The sequence below is a fragment of the Anas acuta genome, chromosome 23 (genome assembly GCF_963932015.1).
Source record: "Anas acuta chromosome 23, bAnaAcu1.1, whole genome shotgun sequence".
Lineage (NCBI taxonomy): Eukaryota > Metazoa > Chordata > Aves > Anseriformes > Anatidae > Anas > Anas acuta.
In genome coordinates this window covers 6,638,568-6,658,720 of record NC_089001.1, presented here as the reverse complement: position 1 = coordinate 6,658,720, position 20,153 = coordinate 6,638,568, and the positions used below count along the sequence as shown (strand labels likewise).

Genomic DNA, 20,153 nt, shown 5'->3' with positions numbered 1-20,153 from the left:
AGCCTCGTTGTTCTGGTCTAGAGCCGAAATGTTTTGCAGGTGTTTGTTGCGGAGACGAGGACAGATAATGAATAAAACATGTTTGTGCTTTAGTCTCCAGTAAATGTGACAAACTCAAATCTTATGGCTGGGGGAATGATATGAAATATGAGTTGGAGCGCATCTGAGACACTCGTAACTAATCCAAGATGTTGGGCTGTGTGTTCTTGCTGCTACAGGGTATGGGTCGAGCCAGGTTTATAAGGGAGCAGGGAAACAGCGAGGGGCTGGAGTTATCTTTAAAAAGACAGCAGGATGTGACCTCTGGCCGCTGATGATATAATTCTGCGCATTAAAGTGAGTGTTGTCTTTGTCCGTTTGCTCCAAGTCTGAGCTGACCCCATTGTTTTCGAGCCCCAAGGAGAAGCGAAAAGGGGAAAAACATTTTAGATGCCAAAGTTCATTACATTAAAATGCACATGCTAAAAAGCCTCCAGAGCCCATCAGTATTATTAGCGCTCTGAGGTCAGCACTGCATCAAGCAGCCAACAAATAAAGGATCACTTTAGAAGCAGCAATTCTCCAGGACTTATTCCAGCACGCGTCCTCCAGCATGCTGCTGCTGTGCCCCGATCCAGCAGGGGCATGTACCAAGCTTGGGTGTTTCACACTTTTTGAGGACAAAGCCATGATTCTCTATGTAAAGCTCACATTATTTCTACTGGTGCTCGCTGGAGGCTAAACATAATCTGGATGGAAAAATGGTGAGAGCAGCTGGGCGGGTCTGGCCCTGGGTATGATGGGGTGCCTGATTTCCAGTCGCTGCTCCCCGCACAGCCCAGGAGCTGCCCTGGCTACACTCCAGTGCAAGGAGGAACAGGAACAGACTGCAAAGTCTATGCTCCGAACACCTCTATTGGCCAATTAATTCTTTCCTGATCCATTTTCACCATGCCGGCACTTCCTTTTACCTCATTATTTGTAAGCATGGATCCAAATATTCCCCCCGGAATACACCTACGCTTGGTCTAAATTAAGCAAAGAAAAGGTTATCTACGTGCTCCAGGTCAGCGCTGGGCTCAGGCCCTGCAGGTCCTTCCCTCTCCATTGTTTTTTTTTCCTTCCACAATCCTTTACTCTCACTTTTTGAACCTGACCCCATGGATATGTGCTGTCTTTGTCACTGGAAAACAACAAAAGCAACTGTTGGTGCCATGGCAGAACCCAAAAAGCCTAAAATAGAAGTTCAGGAGAAAGTGCTGACTTAGTAACACACAGGGCTGTGTCTCCAGCTGGTTCAAAGCAGCTTGCTCATTTATCTTCCTGTTAATTAAGCCAGAACTTTTTGCTAGTCTGTATTCAAGAGGATTCCCCCAGTTACACACCACTCAGCTGAAACCACCAGGAAGCAGAGCTCCATATCTCAGCTCTGCAAACCACGAGCTGCCACCCAGAGACAGGTCCTGGGCTCAAGCCATGAGCTGTGAGATAAAATAATACAAGGCCATCCAAAAGCATGATATTAACAGTTCCTAGCTTTCAAAATCTGACAGTTTTGGGAATGCAAAGTACAAAGTATTGCTTTATGCACATCCTGATATGAACCCTCGCCCTCTGCTTTTTGCTTTTAACCTTTGCACTCCAAGCCGCTATATTCCTCGAGGGATGCTCCATCCGCTCCACAGCCTTCTGCACCTTGTTGAGCATCTTTTTTTTTTCAGTACTTAATGCAAATCGCCCCCGGGAGCTGGCCTGGAGCTTTTCAACCCTGGAGAAGATCCCTTGCTCCAACAGCTCACTCCAGCAAGCTTTCCCACCAGGATCCCACAGCCCACCTCAGGTACTGCTTTACAAAAGCCTAACCCTCTGCTCCAAACTCTTTTCCCTTCACTTCTGTCTGCAGATTCTCTGTGTTCTTTAACCCAGATGGCTTTGCCCTGTCAAAAACATTAACTGTCAAAACTACTGAAGGCAGCTGCTCAACCGCTCTGTTTTGGACCTGTTCCTCTTTCCAAGAGGAAAGAATGAAACAGTGCGCAGGGTTTCAAATCCAACAAGATTTGCCAAAAATACTTCAGCACCAACACTTGCCTTGCACAGGAGTTTAATACCTGCCAGAGAAGCATTTTGGTGAGTACTTAAAAAAAAAAAAAAAAAAAAAGTCCCAGGAAAAGTGTTTTTCTTTCTATACTGGATTATGGTGTTTGTTAATTTGAGCTCAGATGCTTGTTAATCTAGTAATCATAGATGTCTATATAAAGCCATAACCTCTCTGAAGCCACCTGTAAGGCACCTGGAGAGCAGAGGGGCTCAGATTCACAGGGCAGAGTGATGCTAAGGGAGCTGTGCAAGGTCACCTGGGGGACCAAAATGGGAATTTGCCTCTGCAGGTGTCTTTTCAGCACCAGGAGACCCATCTAGGAGGCCTTGGTAGCTCAAACAAATCCATCAGCCCTCTAGAAGCAATTATGGCCTCTGTGGGTTATACAAACTGGGCTATGGCTGAGCTAACTAGGATTTGGGTGACTCAAATGCTTGCACATCCATGACAGAGCCAGGCAGGATTAGCAGCTCCAGCCTGGGACGTGCAGATGGCTGCAGAGCCCCTGCAGCTACCAGACCCACACACATCCTCAGACACTCACAATTTTACCACCAGGCAAGTGAGCAAAACAGAAAGTGGCAGGCAGCTGCCCTGAGCTACCCATTATATATTTATATATATGTATATATCATGGAATACTTGTTGTGTGTGCTTCTGTCTGCACATGAGTGAGTTTATGGCTCATTTCCTAGCTCAAAGAATAAAGTGTAGAGTCTTCAAAACCCCAAGTCAGCAAGTATTTTGGGGACTTAAGTCATCTGAGTCTGGCTTTTAAGACCTTGTAACTCTTATAACCAGGACATGGCTACAAAAGGAAAAGAGGGCTTCTGTTCTTCATTGTTCTTTACAGCAAATTTAATTTATTTGGTTATTTTGGTGTTGCCCTGGGTGGGAGCTGGTGGCTGGAGGCGCTGCAGCCAAACACAGCAGGCAGCAGCAATGCCAAAAAGTTGCTGCAGCAGTGGGCACAGCCTCGCTTTGCAGGAGACATCTCTGGTTTTAGTCTGTTTTCCTGCCATGAAAGCCAAACTCAAGCAAGCAGAGTTCAGAAAAGCATTTAAAAGAGTCACGGGTGAAAGAGATGGAAAATGCTTTAATTGGCTTTTGAAATTGCCTTTAAATTGCCATCGAGCGATCTTCTCCAAGACTTCTTTCCCATTAGCCAAATTCATTAGAAAATTAACCTCTGCACCCCTACTGGCTTTTTGCCCTTTCCCCTTTCCTCCCTTTAGCATGCTCAGTCCCCGTTAAAATTAGAAAATACAGAAGGCAGGAGGGAAGGAAAGGGGAAAGAATAAAGTAGAAATGAAACCTCCAAAAATACAGAGGTGACTTGTAAAATCTGAGTCAGTACGGCATCCCATAGCCATCTTTGTAATATTTTCATATCTCTGAGCCCTTGCTGCTGTCTGCTGTTGTCTGACTCTTTCCTTGACTCCATGGAGGAAAATAGTGCTTCTTTCCATCAGCTGTGGCACACAGACCTGGAGAGGTTTCTAACTCTTCTCAATGCACTAATATATTTGGGGGTAAATTGAGAAGTTTCTGTGCCTCTCCCAGCATGGATTTTTTTTTTCCATGCTTTTTCTTTCTTGATGTTTTTCTCCACAGCTGCACAAGCATGGATATCTGTCACTTGGAGGGGGTTGCATCCTCCTCCCACCTGCAAGGAAAGATCCATCTTCCAAATCTCAGCATTTCACAGTTCAAATTTCAGAGGAAACCAAAGGAAAGAAGAAAGGTTTTCATTAAGGGAAGGAGTTTCCAGTTCTCTGCACAAGTAAAACCTCTCCTTTTGGAAACTCTCTGCTTCATGGCTGGGCAATTATAGGGATGTCTGAGGGATAGAAAGTTTCTTGTAAAAATGATTTCATGTGCTAAAGAGATGCAAGCCCCTCTTTTGCTTTTGAAAGAAGCAAACTTGCACTTTCTTCCTCCTCAAAGTCTGTGGGATGTCCATAGAGCATCCAGGGGGAGAAAAACCCCCATGAATGTGGGGAGGAGAAGAAAACGCCTTGACAAGCTCAAGGGTAAGATGCCAGCAAGAGATCAACCCAGCTGTCTTTTGAGGTCTATGCACCCAAGCCAGTTTGCTCAATCCTACCTGGAAATGATACCAGGCAGAGCCTCACCATGCCAAGACCTTTCCGATTTCCTACAGCAGCCTGGCCTCAATTTTCAAAGGGTATTTTCCTTCAAAGCATCAAGAAGGGGAAAAAAAAAAAAAAAAGAGAGAGAGAGAGAGAGAGAGAGAAAGATCTTCAGCCTTTTCCAAAATCCTCACCGATGACAAGGAGAACTAATTCACCCGGAAACAACCACTATTTCTCCGTGCTCTCCTGGTCAGTGAACATCAAGAGAGAACAACCTCTTTTGAGAAAAATTTCCCTTTCTCCCTGACATGCCAGGCCCTACAGCAGCTGCTGAGGATACAGGGGAGAAGGAGGTCAAGGAAAGGAATTAAGCAAACTATTCCAAATGAGTAGGGAAGGTGCTGATAGATAACAATAAAGACAAAGTAAGTTAGAAGTGGGTCAGGGCAAGAAGTAGTTCCTCTCCCGGTAACAAATGTGTCTGGCCTGCTTCCACGATGAGCTCATATATCTGACAATATCCTCGCTTTAATGCTTTGCAGACCTCAGGTATATTATCGTACCCTGAGCCTGAACCCTCAGGGGAAGCCACGCTGTGAAGGGAGGTGGGAAGTGTGCGCAGGATGCTCACAGCAGTAGGATGGGTATGACTGTGGTGGTGGGATGGGGATGGGTGCTGGGATGGGGATGTTCATGGTGCTGGGATGGTTGTGGTGCTGGGAGGGGTTGTTGATGGGATGGGGATAGTGGTTGTGCTGGGATGTTGGTGGTGCTGGGAAGGGGATGGAGGTGGTTCTAGAAAGGGGATGTTCATGGTGCTGGGATGGGGTTGATGCTGGGATGTTGGTGGTGCTGGGATGTTTGCAGTGTTGGGATGGGGATGGGGATGGTTCTGGGATGGGGATGTTCATGGTACTGTGATGGGGTTGCCCACGGGCCATGAACCAAGAGGTGGCGCTGACAGACTGCCGTCCAGCAAAAATCACATCATTAGCTCCAGCAGCAGAGGAAAGCAGACAGATACCCAGCACAGACATATTTTTCTCTCTTATCTCCATGCACTCGGGCTGGACAAGGCATTCTCAGGCACTAATCTCGTATCTGTCCTGCATGGACTGCAGCGTCCCCGAGGAGGCAGTGAGCCACTGGGCTTAGGAGTGACACATGGCATGTGGCACTCATCTCCCAGGTCTGAAGGCCACGGTCAAAGGCAGCTCTAATTAAATTAAATTGAGGGAACTATTTTTCTGGTAAAGAAAACATGATTGCTTTGCTGAACAGTGGGGGTTAAGTGAAAATGAAGAATGCTTGCCGTGCAGAGGAGGGAATGCAGAATATTTCTTTGCCCATTTCAGCCTGCTTTTTTTTTTTTTTCTTTTTTTTTTTTTTGGAGGGGGGTTATACCTAACCATCCTGATTCTTCTTTGGGGCATGTCTTATGGAGAGGCAAACTTCTGACTGAGCCTCTGGTTTCAGGAGTTTCTTTTGGCTACTTGGCAGCTCCCAGCAGTTTTGCAGTTGAGTCTGTGGTGCACTTGAAGAAAAAGCACTTTTTTCAAAGAAAAACCAAAATCTACGCCAAGCTGCAAATGATGTCTGACAAGCAGGTGACTGCAGGTAAAAAAAACACCCTGGCACATTTTGGCTGCCTTTTCCTCAACATCTTAAAGCATTTCTGGTACTAGATATGAGTCACTGGAAATCCCCACTGTCTAGCGATGCTCTTCCGCTGGGGCTCTTCTTTCATACATCGTTTGGCTAATGATGGTGCAGCTTCACGCATCACACCACAGAGTCCATATTCAGTCTTTCCAGTAAAAATAAATAAACAAATAAATAAAACAGCTTCACACATTGCACCACCACAGAGTCCATGTTCAGTCTTTCCAGTAAATAAACAAACAAAGAAATAAATAAATTTTGGTAAATGAGAGAAAGAAAGGTACAGAGGACATTTGTTTTAGACAGCAAGAACAAGCATTGCTGATGTGCTGCCTTGCAAAGAGCTCAACTTCTAGAGGGTATTACTCACATCTTTGCAGTTCAGATATTAATAGCCTGAGCTGTGTTTGCAGTTAGGAGTGACTTAACTCCTTCCCCAGGAGCCTACATGGGAGAAAGTGGTGGATGTATTTCACATGGGCATCTGGACCAGGTTAAAATCCTCCTGGCTTCCGCAGGCTTGGAGGAGATCAGAGCCAAGCTGGAAACAGGAGGCTCACGTGGCCCCGTGCAGTGATACACCGCTATCTGCAGATGGGAAGGGTAAAACACAGGCTCTCCTGCCTCCCTGCACCATGCACAGCCATGGAAAAACACAACTCCAACAAGAAGGTGGGTGGATTTATACCAAAAGGTGTGCATCTCCTCTATTGAAATTAATAGGGTGAAAACACTGGGCAGTGTAACTCTGTCAGCAAAACACCTATTTTATTTTTGAGGCTGAATTCATGTCATCGATGGGTAAAAGAGTCAAAGCTGCATCTCAGACGAAGACCACACAAGGATGATTGAGAGGAGAAAACCCCTAACAAGTGGGTCTGTAGGGCAAATAGAAACAAATACCCCTTTATGTCAAAGATTTGGGGGAATGTTAAGGCTTGAGGAAATTTTGGATAAAGCAGCAGAAAAATAAACTTGTACACAGAGCAAATTCCCAAAAAAGCCTAATGGAAGGAGGAATTTTGAGTGGCAGAGTTGGGCTTGGAGATGGCCATTCAAAGCTTTGAGGGCCTGACCTTACAACCCCTGTGCTTTTTTTCTGACCCTTCAACATTGGTTTCTGTGTATCCTGGCTCAACTACAAGTTTTCTGCTTACAGATCCTGAAGAAATCACTAGACATCCAGACCAGTTTGAGCAGGAGGGACCCCTCGTCCCCCAGGGCTGTGCCTCAGGTGGCTGGAAAGGAGAATTCTCAGCCATGGAGGCTGGAGAATCTTTTGAGGACAGCATGGGGCTTAATATAATGTTTTCCATGACACTGTAGTATTTTAAGATCCTGGATGAATATTAAGACCCTGGATGGGCATTAAAACCATGTGCAACCCTTCTGCCTGGGATAGGAACAAGCTTTGGGGCACATTGGTGTGCAGGCAAAGGTGCCACCCTCATAGGTGTGGGGTGAAGAAGGGATCACACCATTAGATGCTGAGATGACATTATGGTTATACTGGAGGGGAGAATGAAACTCAGCTTCAGGACAGACATTAGCAGTAACTGTGAGCTCTCCTTACCCAGCATCAGCCTAATGGGTACAAATCTGCCAATTAAGTGCTGATTAAGGTTCATCTTTAAACACGTCCTCCCTACTCAGCAAAGCGCTTGCATGCATTTAGCTATTAGCAATAGGCTGTTTGGTCAAGGTCATTGTCCCTTTCATCTAAAGGATCTCAAAGCACTTGATGAAACTCCACTGCCTTTCTCTGTGGTAGGTAAAGGCTATAATGTTATTTTAATATCATGAACCTAATTTATAAGGATAAATTACAGTGGGAGATAAAGAGCACATGGATCCATGTGGATAAAAATAAAAATCCATATTGCCCCATTATCTGGCATTGGTTAAGCTTCTGCTTGTATAAGTTTTTTTGGCTAATTTCTCTCCTTTTTCTTTTTAATGAAATGCTATTTATTTATAGCTAAACGCCAACTTTGAAGCTAGAGCCAAGCATTTGGGGAGCTGCTCAGATAGGGCTCTTGAAAAGGAGAATTATGTCTGTTTCAGATGTTTCCAGAACTTATTGTTTAAAGGCAGCAAGAACTATGACATTTCTCCCAACGAGCTCTCCCTCCCCTCAGCGTTTCTACAGGACATGGGCAAAGCAGATGTCCCCAGAGCTGGGAGAAGTGGTGACAAGTGTGTGTGGGGGGGAAAGGCATCAGGGAGGGGATCAGATGAAAGGGGATTTGAGGCAGGAAGCCTCAGAGGACAAGCACTGGTGCAGAGTTCCCTGGGAATGTCAGCCCAGCACTCACAAGAGTAGGAGATGCTCAGAGGTGACCAGAAGCTGTGTCAGGTTTCTCCCCAAAAAGCCATCCTCCCAGTGGTCAAGACACTGGCCACCTTTTATGGTGTACCGTGGCATTCACTGGTGTGCTTCAAGTCTGTAAGATTCTTGCAAGCCAAAATAAAGCTTTTATTAGGCCAAGGCACAAGGGAGGGGAGTCAGCGTGCAGCCTTCTGGCACCATGGACAATGTCTTTGCCACATTTTCAGGTCTTTCTTTAATTAATTTCACCACTTCCCTTTGCAATGGAAAACCTTGTTTATTGTGGGCCTTCAAACACCTGCAGAGGAGTGGAAAGCAGGCAGGTTCCCATGGATGCAACAAATCACACTGCATCTGGGATAGCACTTGCTGCATGCCCATCCTTCCAGGTGGCAACATTTCAAGCCAAACCCAAGATGGATGACAGCACACACCGACCTGGGGAAACCCAGGGCTGCATTTCCCTCCACAGTCCTCGCATGGGGTTCACCCCGTTTCAGTGACCTTCACACTTACAAGCAGCAAGGGGGCAGCTATTTTTGGTCGCTTGTCCAATAACCAAACCATCCACATGGCCCTGGGAAGCTCTTTGCCTGGAACCACCGCCTGTTGGCAAAGAGACGAAGGGATTATTGAATTGCTGGATTTTTCCATGGCTCCTGCTCTGCTGCCTGAATTACATCATGCCCTCCTGACCCGCGATAAGGCAAAAGGCAGAGGAGCCTGACAGAGAGCCTTTGATAGTGCGGGGGGACATTGGCTTGCCTCCAAAGATGATTGCAAGCAGCACATACCTTCATTGCATCACATTCGCCAAGCAATTCCTCGAGGGTGATATAACTTCCTCCAGCAAGAGAGGCTCGTGCGGGGCTGAGCCGGAGACAAGCTGGGGCTCTATCTCAGAGAACAGCGGGTTTTTTGAGGGAGGAGAGGGGGAAGATGCAGGACACATCCTCCCAGTTACGTGTGTGGAGCAACCCGGACAGATCAGACATTATTTAGCAATCTCCTGGGAAATAAGGCATTTTGCTGCCCCTTGATAGACTCCCCATTCTTAACCTATTCCTCTCTGCCCTTATGATTACAAACACAAATCACATGGCATGTTTTCCCCAGGAGCTTTAAAGAAGCATATCCATTTGGCCAACTAGGTGTCCTTACATAAGCAAATAGCCTACAGAGCCTGGGGCTGGAGGGCAGTAGTTGAGGCTCCCAGAAGCAGCTAGGCTGCTCTGGAGCAATGCAGCTACAGCAGACATTGCAGCTAACAGCACTCTTTCCCAAGGACTGTGAGGTTGACATCAACCTCAGGACAAAATTGGTCAAGACAGTGTGTAACATTTGAAAGAAGAAGCTGATAACATTGTATTCCCTGTGTCTACTTCCCGTGAGTGCTCCCTACTCGTTTATTTTAGAGACATCACCTGTGCATCCCTGGAAAAATTTTTCCCAGTCTGTTGCCAGCACAGAGATGCCCACTTCTCTGGGACACACTGACAGCCAGCCAGAGCCTTTAAAGCCCAAAACAGGAGCAAAGCAGTGTGCTGGCCAGGGGAGAAGTGCCTCTGCAGCTGTTCTGGGAGTGCTCTGCCCACTGCATTCATCCGACTGCAGCACTTTCTCCTTCAGTGGGACAGCACTGCTTCACCTTCCTCTGGTCCTTTCTTTGTCATTGCTGCATCCCACCCTTGCTCCTCAGCAGCTACAGTGAGGCAAGGTAATATTTAAAGATGAATGGCTATTTTTTGTTTTTATTTTTTCCCCCCAAAGGTTCAAAGTTGCTCAAGTCAGGAATATGTGGTAGGAGACCACCCACATCTGCAAGAACTAATTTCAGGAACAGGAGGGGGTAGATTGAGTTTCCCCACTACAGGTCCTTCTCCGTTCTCTCCTGTGGAGCAGACAAGAAGCACAGCATCCTGCCCTAGCCCTGCACCCCATCCTTCAGCCCCAGCCTGAGAGTCTGCCCTGTGGATCACAGAGCAACATCAGCCTCCCAGTTGCCTGCATCCACTCTTACCTCTCAGCTTTTACAGGTTAGACCAGAAGCCCCTTACAGGACAGAGCCTTTCCTAAAGCACAACTCTCTCTCCTAAATAGCATAGCACCCCTTCTAGCTTTTTCTGAAAGCATTTTTCCTTCCCAACCCTTCCTTGCACAGGAGAAGAGAGAGATCTGCTTTATGCAGACCCAGACCCACCCATTCCCAGCACCTGCAGAGATGGGTGGTGGGGCTGAGACAAATTCAGCTAAATAGCTAAAGCTGTTAGCCCTTTCCCCTTGCCCACACAACCAGCAGGTTGGGGTGCTGCAGTGGGTGCTACCCCCACAGCCCTCAGCATCTCTGACACAGGCGATGTAAAAGTGTTACAAATACCGATGGTTACAGGGATTCTTGCCTTTATTTTATGAAACGACATGGGGAAAAGTTTCCAAAGCAGAGCTGCAGTGTTTGTAAACAACTCATTCAGCAAAACATGCCCAAAGCCAAGCTTTTTATCCTACATCCACCATGCCATGTTGGGCAAGAGGAGGGAACAGGGGGGTCCAGTCCTGTTTGAAGTGCAAATCTAAGCTCACCCTTCACTCGGGAGCCATTAGCAATGTGTCCGTAATGCTCTAAGATCTCCAGTTGTCCCCCTGGAAATCTGAAAGCTATTAGCACGCTTGAGAAAGGGAGGTAAATGAAAATGTGTTTGCCAGTTTCACCAGATGTGAGGCCAGTGTCATGGACAGATTTTATTATTCTATAAATACCAGGGGCAGAAGGTTGTTATTAGCCACTCAGTAATTAATACAATGTGCAATGGCCTCAGACATGGCCCACCACTTAATGTCCAATTAATAGCGTGCTGCCCTCCTGAGCACGTGTTAAACTCCACAGATGTTGCACAAAGTCGGAAGAAATGTAGGCATCAGGCAGAAGTATCCTCGACTGCAATCCTGAGCTCAGAAGACAAGATTATCGGAAAACAGATGATGTTAAATACTGCAGACATCAAAGCCTGCATGAACACATTTCTGCACATATTCAATATGCATGCAAGGAATGCCTAATGCGAATGCACAGACCAGATATCTGTGTATTAAGAGGCAGCTAAGTGAACAAATCCCAGATTTGCAGATACCCATTGCATGCTAATAAGCTGCTTTCATGCACTATTAGCATAGCTGAAAGCTCCAAAACATCTGCATGTCCAAGGGCACTGCCTTCTGATGCTGAAAGCCACTGCTTGCTGCAGCACAAGATGTGAAAATGTTCTGCTAACTCGGACTGATGCTGTCGTAAAAGCATTGAAACCATTTTATTAATGGGTGCTCTTGTTCCTCTTCCAGCAAGCCAGGGAAATATCTGAAGCTGGAGGTTTGTAGCAGTGCTCCAGAAAGTAAAGACTGATGGATTTTCAAAGCAAGCCAAAGGGTAATTTGAGATTTGGATATTTGGATGCTAGCACGAAGGTGGCTGGGGTGGTGCTGAGCTCCTGCTGAACTGGGCTAATGCCAGGGTGGTAAGAGAGCTCACGAGTGGTATGTGAAGGGAAAGCAATTCCCACAGCAGCTCAGATGTGTTGGCATGAAAAAATGGGATAAGTACCTCACCCTGATATGGGAAATCAGGAGCTTTCATTACCGGCTGTATGGAAAAGCCCAGTGTGGAGCATGATAAATTGATTACGTGCTGTGCTTGCCAGCAGTAGCAGGCATGGGACCCAGTGCCCTAGCACGTCACCTTCTGCCCTGTATTATTGTGCTCTTGAAGCTGCTGTGATCAAAATGAATGGTTTTAGGAAAATTAGGTGTTATTTGTGGTTGAAGCCACCTATTGCCTGCATCCTACCGAAGCCAGCATTTTACCCAGGGATATCCACGTGCCTGTGAGCTCTGGTGGGTCCCAGCTGCAATGCCAGCACCCACCAGGAACTTGCTCCTCTGCTTATTGATATAAGTCATTAACAACATTTCCTGAGGATAGATAAGATCTGCTACCAATGATGAGCACTGTTTAACTCAATTAATTGTCTGCTGCTGGGCAGAGCTGGGGTTTTGGAGCCCTTTGTCCTTCCCTGAGCAGCTTGGAGCATTGCTGCCACGCTGGCTAGAAAGGCTGAGAGGTGGGAGTCAGCAGACAACAGCAGAACAAGCAAACAGTAAAACCATTGCCACTGGTGCTTTCCAACCTAGAGCATAATAAATGTGAGCACATACACCTACGGAATCCAAAATAACTCTGGAGAGGAACCAGCCATCCTCACATAATGCCAAGAGCCTCCACAACCTACCTAGAGCCAGGGCCACTTGACAAACCTCTACACTCATCTCTACCAACAACCCCACAGAGGCTCATGTTTTGATTCCCACTTGCAAATTTGGATCAAGCACAGCTATTTGCTGTGAGATGTCTCTCCCATGTGTGCCCAAAGCAGGAGGCAGCAGCCAGGGCTCGGTACATACTGACATTATCCTCTTTGAGCTTGGCCTGAAGTGTAAATGCATCCAGATAGGTGGTGGCTTGGAGCTTAGTCCTATCTGTGTTATCCGAGCCTCTTACCTAAGCAACCTTGCATATTTTACATTACCTGCAACTTGCACAGGTCCTCTGCATGCAAATATCAGCTCAGAAAGGTTTAATGTAGATTAAGAGCAAAGAAAGAGCATGGGGCTGGGGGGGGGGGGAGGGAGGCGGCTTCTAATGGTTTGTAGTGAAGAGGCTTTAAAACTGCTGGCTTTGGGGGCACAAAACCCTACCTTCATCCACATGCCCATCACCCTGCACACGGACATCGGCTCACAGGTTGCTCACACCACTGCGATGGTTTTTTGGCTCCAGCCTCCCAGTGCCGAGGTGGGAGAGAGTGTAAGTTGCAATGCAGCTTGCTCAAGTGATTTATTTTATTACATGTGTGTAAAAGAGTCTTGGCGCTTCACAAAGGGGTCACTGCCAACTTCAGGCTAGCCAGGCTATACCCTGGTGTAAAATGAAATGGATGAACAAGAACATTTTTCCATAATAACAGAGTGAGAGATGCAAGCGATACTCCTCAAACATCCATCCTTAATTCCTTGACCTTTGAGCAGTCTGGCAGCTGGCCCCTGTGATGAGTAGAGGTGATAAAAGTGCTTGCCAAGGCCTTGTTTCCCAGCTCCAGCTGGACCATCCAGCCACAAGTACTTGCATCCCCCCCCCAGGACCATGCAAGAGCCATTTCCAAGCCAATCCCACACGCAGCACTGGGACAAGCTGGGTGGCACCTCTTCAGCAGGGTCAAGGCAGGTGCCACTATGTGTGATACGCATGCTGAAGCATCCGCTGTGTCTCTCCTTCCTTGCTGGACACTCAGCTTTTTCTAAAAATAAAATAGAGCGTCTACTGAAAGCTTTAGCTCTGAGTCTAAAACTCCTAAAACAACTCATAAAGCTTACAAATTGTTTGACAGATGAGACCAGCCAGGTCACCAAGGGGTTGCAGAAGAGCATACAAAGCCATGCACACTGAAGTCTTCGAGTGCAAGGAGGAAAATATCCGTCACTGTGATAGCACAATAATCCGAGCTGTGTCAGGCCCAGCATATCCTATGGGGTTCCTCCGATCCCCTCTGCATTGAGCAGAGCCGGCTCTCAGCAGTGCCCCGATGCATTCCCTCCTCTTGTTTACATCCCTCAAACATTTTTGGGCTGTTCTCATATCCTGGGGTAGTCTCTGTGTCGCCAAACTGTAGGGATGCAGCTCTTGTCAGCAGGGCTGAGAACAGGGTTATGGTCCCTCAGGAGGCTCCTGCTCCCAGTTCTTGGAGGTCTTGGGGTGAAAAGCCACTGGAAATTGAGATTTATCATCCAGAAAATGGAGGATTTGGGCAAATATATGTTGTCTCTTGTTCTGCTTGGACAGCTTTTACAGTAAGGGGATTTTAACCTGTTCCTAAGAGGTGCTGCTCCAGCTGATGATAAGTAGCCCATTCATTATTCAGCCTAATTGCACTGAGCTGAGCCCACTGACAGAGAACTTCCCCTCTGCAAACTGGAGGTGCTGCGCTGCTGTGAGCCCTTCACTGTCTTACCCTTTTCTTTTTTCCCTTGTTCCTATGATTTTCTCAAGTGCATGGATATAAAGACTACAAATGCCATATAAGAACCCTCCTTTCACCCCACTGCGCTGCCAGCACTGCCGATCTCAAGCAGCTTCAGGGCTGTAACATGGTGGTAGCAGGGCCAGAAGCTGGCAGGCACTTTCTCTTCTCTCTCTCTTTTTTTTTCTTTTTTTTTTCTGGCAAGATGCATCCATCCCCCAGGCCACAAGGCTGGGAGCAGCATAAGGATCCTGCAGGCAGAGTAGACCCCAGGGGAGGGAGGCACTGGGATGCGCCGAGGTTATCTCTTTAACAGGTTTCTCCTGTCCTCCAAACATATGCGCGGTAACACATCTCTGGAAAATATGTGAGTGGGTGAGTTTGGACTCGTCTCTCTCCCAGATGGGACATTACACAGCCCACATCACAAAACCATCAGACGTGGTTTGACAGAGCTGCCAGCACCCCCATCCCTTTATCAGAGGCCCAGAAATGTCCATATGATCGCTCCTCTCCCCCAAACCTCCTTTTTGCTCTCATTTGCAAGCAGGAAATGTGTTGGCAAAAGGGTCTGGCCAGAGCAGAAAAAAAAATAATAAATTAAATGAGAGGGAGGAACAAAGTTTCAAAAGGAGAATGTGGAAGAGATGAGTCTTGGGGTGGCCTGGGGGTGAATTATCACTGAGCATGCAGCATCAAAGCTGGCACCCTAAAGGGCACACATATCTGTGCTCACACCCCCAGGACAGCAAAAAACAGCTGGTTTTGCCCCATTTTCCAAGAAGAGCTATGCGCTTCTGCTGCAGGGCTGTTTCACAGCATCCTCCCCGTCCCCTCCTGTTACTGATACAGCACAGGGAGATGCTCACAGGCTGCACAGCCCCAGCAAGTCCTAGCAGCATCCTTAAGATGGAGAGAACTCACTTTTGGCTTTAAACACCACGTAACCCAGGCTTTTTAGGGCTGTTGCTTAATATTAAGCACTCAGCAAACTAAGCCAATTTGCATCTGCGAAGGAGGAAGGCTTTGCTAAGACTGAAGTGACATCTGAATTCAACAGCCCACAGCTGGGAAGCATTTCACCAGCTCCAGAGATTGTTCTGGTGTAAAGAGCTATTTCCCTGCAAACAACCGAGCGTAATTCTTAGGAAAACCATCTGAGTCCTTGGCCTTAGCTCAAAACACATTAGAAAATCAAAAGCATTTATTTTATCCAATTTTTCTCCTGAGCTTTGTTCAATACTATCCAGAACAAGTGCGCTTAATAGACCTTGCCTTCTGACTGCAGACACCTTTCATAGCTTTGCTTTTTCATCACATATGAACTTAGATATTCATCATCTGAAATCCAGTTAGTAACATACTCTCATTCACTAGTCCCAGATTTGCATTTTGTCCACTGTTTCTTAATTAATTTAGTATGTCAGGGCTTATAAATCACTAAATTCATTAACTGTTCACATTTCATTTTACCCCCCAAAATCTCAAAGTAGCAGAGACAACTTATAACCTGCCAGGGATGGTGGCATAGGGAACAATCTCTCATATTAAGGTTTGCTGTGTTTGTAAGGTGTTCAGATTTGCTAAGACATGGCAGATTTTGTGGAGGCTGGTGGGGAGACAGGAAGACAACTTTGCATTCACAGACTGAACTTACAATTTTGACAAAATTTGGCGAAAAAAGAGTCCAGACAATCGAATCCCTGTCTTGTTGTTTTCCAAAAGGATGTTTGGGTGTTGGTTTGTTGTTTCTTTTTGTTTTGTTTTGTTTTGTTGCTTGTGTGTGTGTTTGTTTGTTTGTTTTTTTCAACTTACAAGGATATTTTGGTCTTAGAAATGGAGCCAAAATAGCAGGGTTTACTCCCTAACAAAAAATAAATAAATAAAAAATCCCCCTTCAGGTCAAAAGGACCATTTGCTAACTTCCGAAAATAAATTAATTTGGCACATCGTACTGGTTCTCTTTGGTTTGACCTTACCTGAACTTTGCTTGGCTCCTTTTCCCCCTCGTTGCAGCATTCCTCACTGACACATTCCCTCCTGCTTTGGTTCAAATCTCACGGATGGATGCAAGGACCTTGTTTTGGCAGCCCTGGGACATCTCCATTGGCTGGGCTCTGAAATGGGTGCTGCCAGCACCCGGTTTTGAGGTGGGTGTGAAAACTTGGCAGATTCATGCCGATGTGCAGACACTCTTGGTCTTCAACACCCTGGAGATGCTTTCAGAGCAAAAAGCAGCTTCCAGGGCTAAAAGCACTGGCAGCATTAGGTGCAACAGACTGTATTCAAGCTCGCAAAACTTTCTTTTCCCAACTCTCCTGCATTTCCTAAAAAGCAGAGTTATGATGCTTTCCAAGGATGAAGAAGTGTCTGATTGCAAACCAGGACCTGCAGGTAACAGATGCTGTAATTTCTGGGGTTTTCCTCCATAAACCAGTATCAGATGAGTCAACAACCATACATGTGATGGCAGTGAAACGGGATTTTTTTTTCCATATCTTGAGACAGTGAACACCTGGTCACTTCATAAACTGGGCAGGCTCCCGTTCAACTTCCATCAATCAAAAAGCCCAAGTACTGAAATGAGCTCACAGAGACCTTTGAAGTATACTTTGGTTTGGGGTGGGTTTTTTTCTCCAGTCTTTCAGAAAATTATTAGTTTTTAACAAACTTGCCACCAACAAAAAGACAAATTTTCTTTGAATGTCAAAACAGGATGTTTTTGACAATTTCAGGACATTCTAAAAGATTTTTTTTTTTCTTTTTGAAACAGGAAGCTCGTTTGAAAGCTCTTTCCTGCAAACAGTTTCAGTTGTGACAAAACTAGCACTTTCTGACACAGTTGTGTTTAAAAAAAAAAAAAAGAAAAAAGATGCCACCCCCAAAATATTAAAAATTCTCTGCCAGGAAGCTCAGTACTCAAGGTGGGTGTGGATTTTTGCCCCTAAAAAAGCCCATAAATGGGTAATGCATACAGATTGAAGCAATGTGGCAACCAGGAGGTGGGGAAGGGGACAGATGAAGTGGATATATGGAGACGAAGACCATTCCAAGTAAGTCAAGGGAATATTCCCATGACAGATTGCAATCCAGAAATCTCCCCTGCATCCCCAAAACTGAGCAGGGAGCATCTCACAGGGTGCAAGCGTGATGCAAGAGGGAAAAGGAGGTGGTGGTGGATGGTGGAGGAGCCCTGGTGCAGCATGGTGCTACTCAAAATGCTTGACTCTCAACGAGGAACTGAAACAATATTTGCAAGTCAAACGCTTTCCCCTCTTTGCACACAGGGGGAAATGTGGCTAGGGCAGGTCAAGAGGGGCTAAAAGACTGGTGGGGGTCTCCTGGTTGGCTACACATAGGAGCTCTTGTGCAATGCAGGGAGGTGGTCAACACTTCATTAACTGGATGAAATCCAACCCATGTCACTACCAAAAATGATGCCAAAGCAGTGGGAGCTAAAGCGTTTTGGGGTTTGCTAAGAACTTTTGGAAGTCCAAAGCTGGGGCTTTGGAGCCCTGGATCTTATTGCTTATTTTACTCCTAAATCATTCCGATGTTGAAATGTCTTGTCCTTGCATGGCTTCTTGTCCAGTCCCCTCCTGCATGATTTGCAAACTGTTTGGAGAGCCTGGGGTATGCTCAGGATGGGGCTTTGGAACATTTCCCTAAGAGGTCTCCCTGAATCTGGCACCAGAGCTTGCAGAGTTTACCCTGGGCATCTCCTGCCTCGGGGCTGGAGGAGATGCCATCCATCCACCCAGCTGTTGGAGCACCAGCCAGCCTCGCAGTGAGGCTGGAGGATGCTGTGCTCGTGCAGGATCCACTGCGGCCCTTTTACATCCCCGTGCGTAACCCTCAGCTGGGCCACATGTGGGACGCATTAACCCAGCTGCAGATGGGGAGCCTTTCCAAAGAGCTCTCCTCCTTCCACAGCCTGGGTCCCAGGAGCAGCGGGTGGAGTCGGAGCATTTCCAGGATGGTAATATTGCAAAATATTGCCGAGAGCTCTCCCAGGGCTTGTATCCAGCAGGTACAATGCACCAATGTGCAGAAGGTGAGTGCAGGAAGCACGGGTGCAGAGGATTTGTATTTTGGTTTTCTGCACTGGGTGAAGGCTACCCACGCTTGCCCCAGTGCAACCAGTGGCCTGGTGTCAGCAACCACAATGACAATTTATATACCCAGCTCTTCAGGCACAGCTGTCTGACCCTTGGCTTCCTTGCAATATGGGAACAGAAAAAAAGATAACTTGTTTTATGCATGGGCACATGTCTTCCAAGACATTACTCTTTTATTTACTTATAGATGGGACCAACACATCCTGGCCTGGCTTCAAACCATTGCCACCTTCCTTGGTTTGCATCTGATCCTTGAGAGGACAAACGCACAGCTTCCCAAAAGCTTCAGCTGAGGAAGACTGGCTGTTCCTCTGAGATGTCCCTTCCACAGGGCTATCACTGCTAAAAGATGACCTGGGCATTACATCTGCACAGCAATGGGAGAATACCATGAAAGCCCAGCTCTTTGAAGCCTCAGTGTCACCCACTCTCCACAAATGAGCCTCTGCATGACAGCAAGACCCCAAAACCGATAGCAGAGGGCAAGGTAAAATCACCATCGAGCGTCAAGCCTGTCTTCTGTGTTGTTGGGTGGTCTGAAAGTTATGGGTTTAATGCGATGCATACACAATACTTTGCATTCATCTTCTATATTTCTGCCAGGCTTTTGTGGTGACTTGCAAGAGAAGTCAATGTCAGAAGGAATGTAATGAAATATTCATTCCTTCTGTTAAGGAAATTCAGAGAAAGGCAGGAAGAAGGAACCAAATGTGAGATCAAGACAGGAAGATGTGTCCTGCTCATTTCATTTGCATTTCTGTAGCCCAGAGCAGGGAGAAGAGAGCTCTGGCTCCTCACCATCAGGCTGAGGACAGCAGCAGAAGGAAAGTCCCAAAGAACATGAAGAGACAAGAAACTCCTCCTGAAACTGCAAGGGAGAAAAATGTGGGTTTATCTGAAATTCATCAAAGGGAGAACATTGCTACAAGAAATATGTCTTTATTGTCTCTCACATATAAGGGCACAGAAGCAGGCAAGAAGTCTGTCTGCTGATTTTCTCCCAAAGTCCTGCTGCCCACTCTGGCAGCCCCATCCCACTGCCTGCCCAGTGCCTCCCATCATTGAGCAGGAGCTGCCTTCTGAGCTTGGCATGAACAAATACAGCTTAGTATTTTGCACCTCTTTTGCTTTTGGGAAAGGGTTTCTAAATATGAAGCCCAATATGAAGTTTTTCCAGCCCAGCCTTTTTCATTTCTTCTCCTTCCTGCCCTAACAGGATGAGGACGAGGCACATCCCTTTTTCCCCTCGAGGCAGCACAACGCTGGTGATGCTGGAGGCAATGCCCACCTCTGTCCCTTCTCCTCTCTCCATGAGATTACTGAGTGGCACTGGCCGGCTGAATTAATGCTCGAGTGTTCCCCATCAAAAATGTTCTACGGGAGTGCAAAGCACTAATAAAATTGTTCCCCATATGGGATTTTCAGACTCCTTTTTCCTTGTCTTTCATCTAATTTGATTAACTTAGCTCATTTCCTGTTCTCCCTGTGATCTCGCTTATGAGATGTGCAATCACAGGTTTTATTGCAGCCTGATTAGGATCAGTAAATGACAGGAGGGAGCTCTGCAAGCACGACCTCAGCCTGGATCAGCAGTTTGATCGGCTGCTTCCATGTCCTCTGGGTCCCTCAGCTACGTCCCTGCACCCCAACCAGGGCATGAAGTGGCCCCAGGTACCAGGAGGGGTTTGGGGGCTCCTGGGCCAGGCAGGGAACACTGGAGCATCCCAGAGCTGTGCATCACGGGTGGGGAAGGGTGTCCCAAATATTGTGCTGGATGCACCCCAAATTTTCTTCTGCTACCTT

General features: G+C 46.7%; 2 long non-coding RNA genes across 2 annotated transcripts; one reads left to right on the top strand and one right to left on the bottom strand.

The window, feature by feature from the left end:
* Nucleotides 1-8,424: 8,424 nt before the first annotated feature.
* Nucleotides 8,425-10,314, bottom strand: LOC137843784 (uncharacterized). The gene is made up of 3 exons (XR_011089681.1): nt 10,188-10,314; nt 8,962-9,061; nt 8,425-8,773 (listed from the first exon to the last, which is right to left on the bottom strand). It is a non-coding gene; the product is annotated as an uncharacterized lncRNA (long non-coding RNA).
* A 6,831-nt stretch (nt 10,315-17,145) lies between these two features.
* On the top strand, nt 17,146-19,752 carry LOC137843692 (uncharacterized). Its single transcript, XR_011089629.1, has 3 exons — nt 17,146-17,285; nt 18,538-18,837; nt 18,954-19,752. It is a non-coding gene; the product is annotated as an uncharacterized lncRNA (long non-coding RNA).
* Nucleotides 19,753-20,153: the final 401 nt, after the last annotated feature.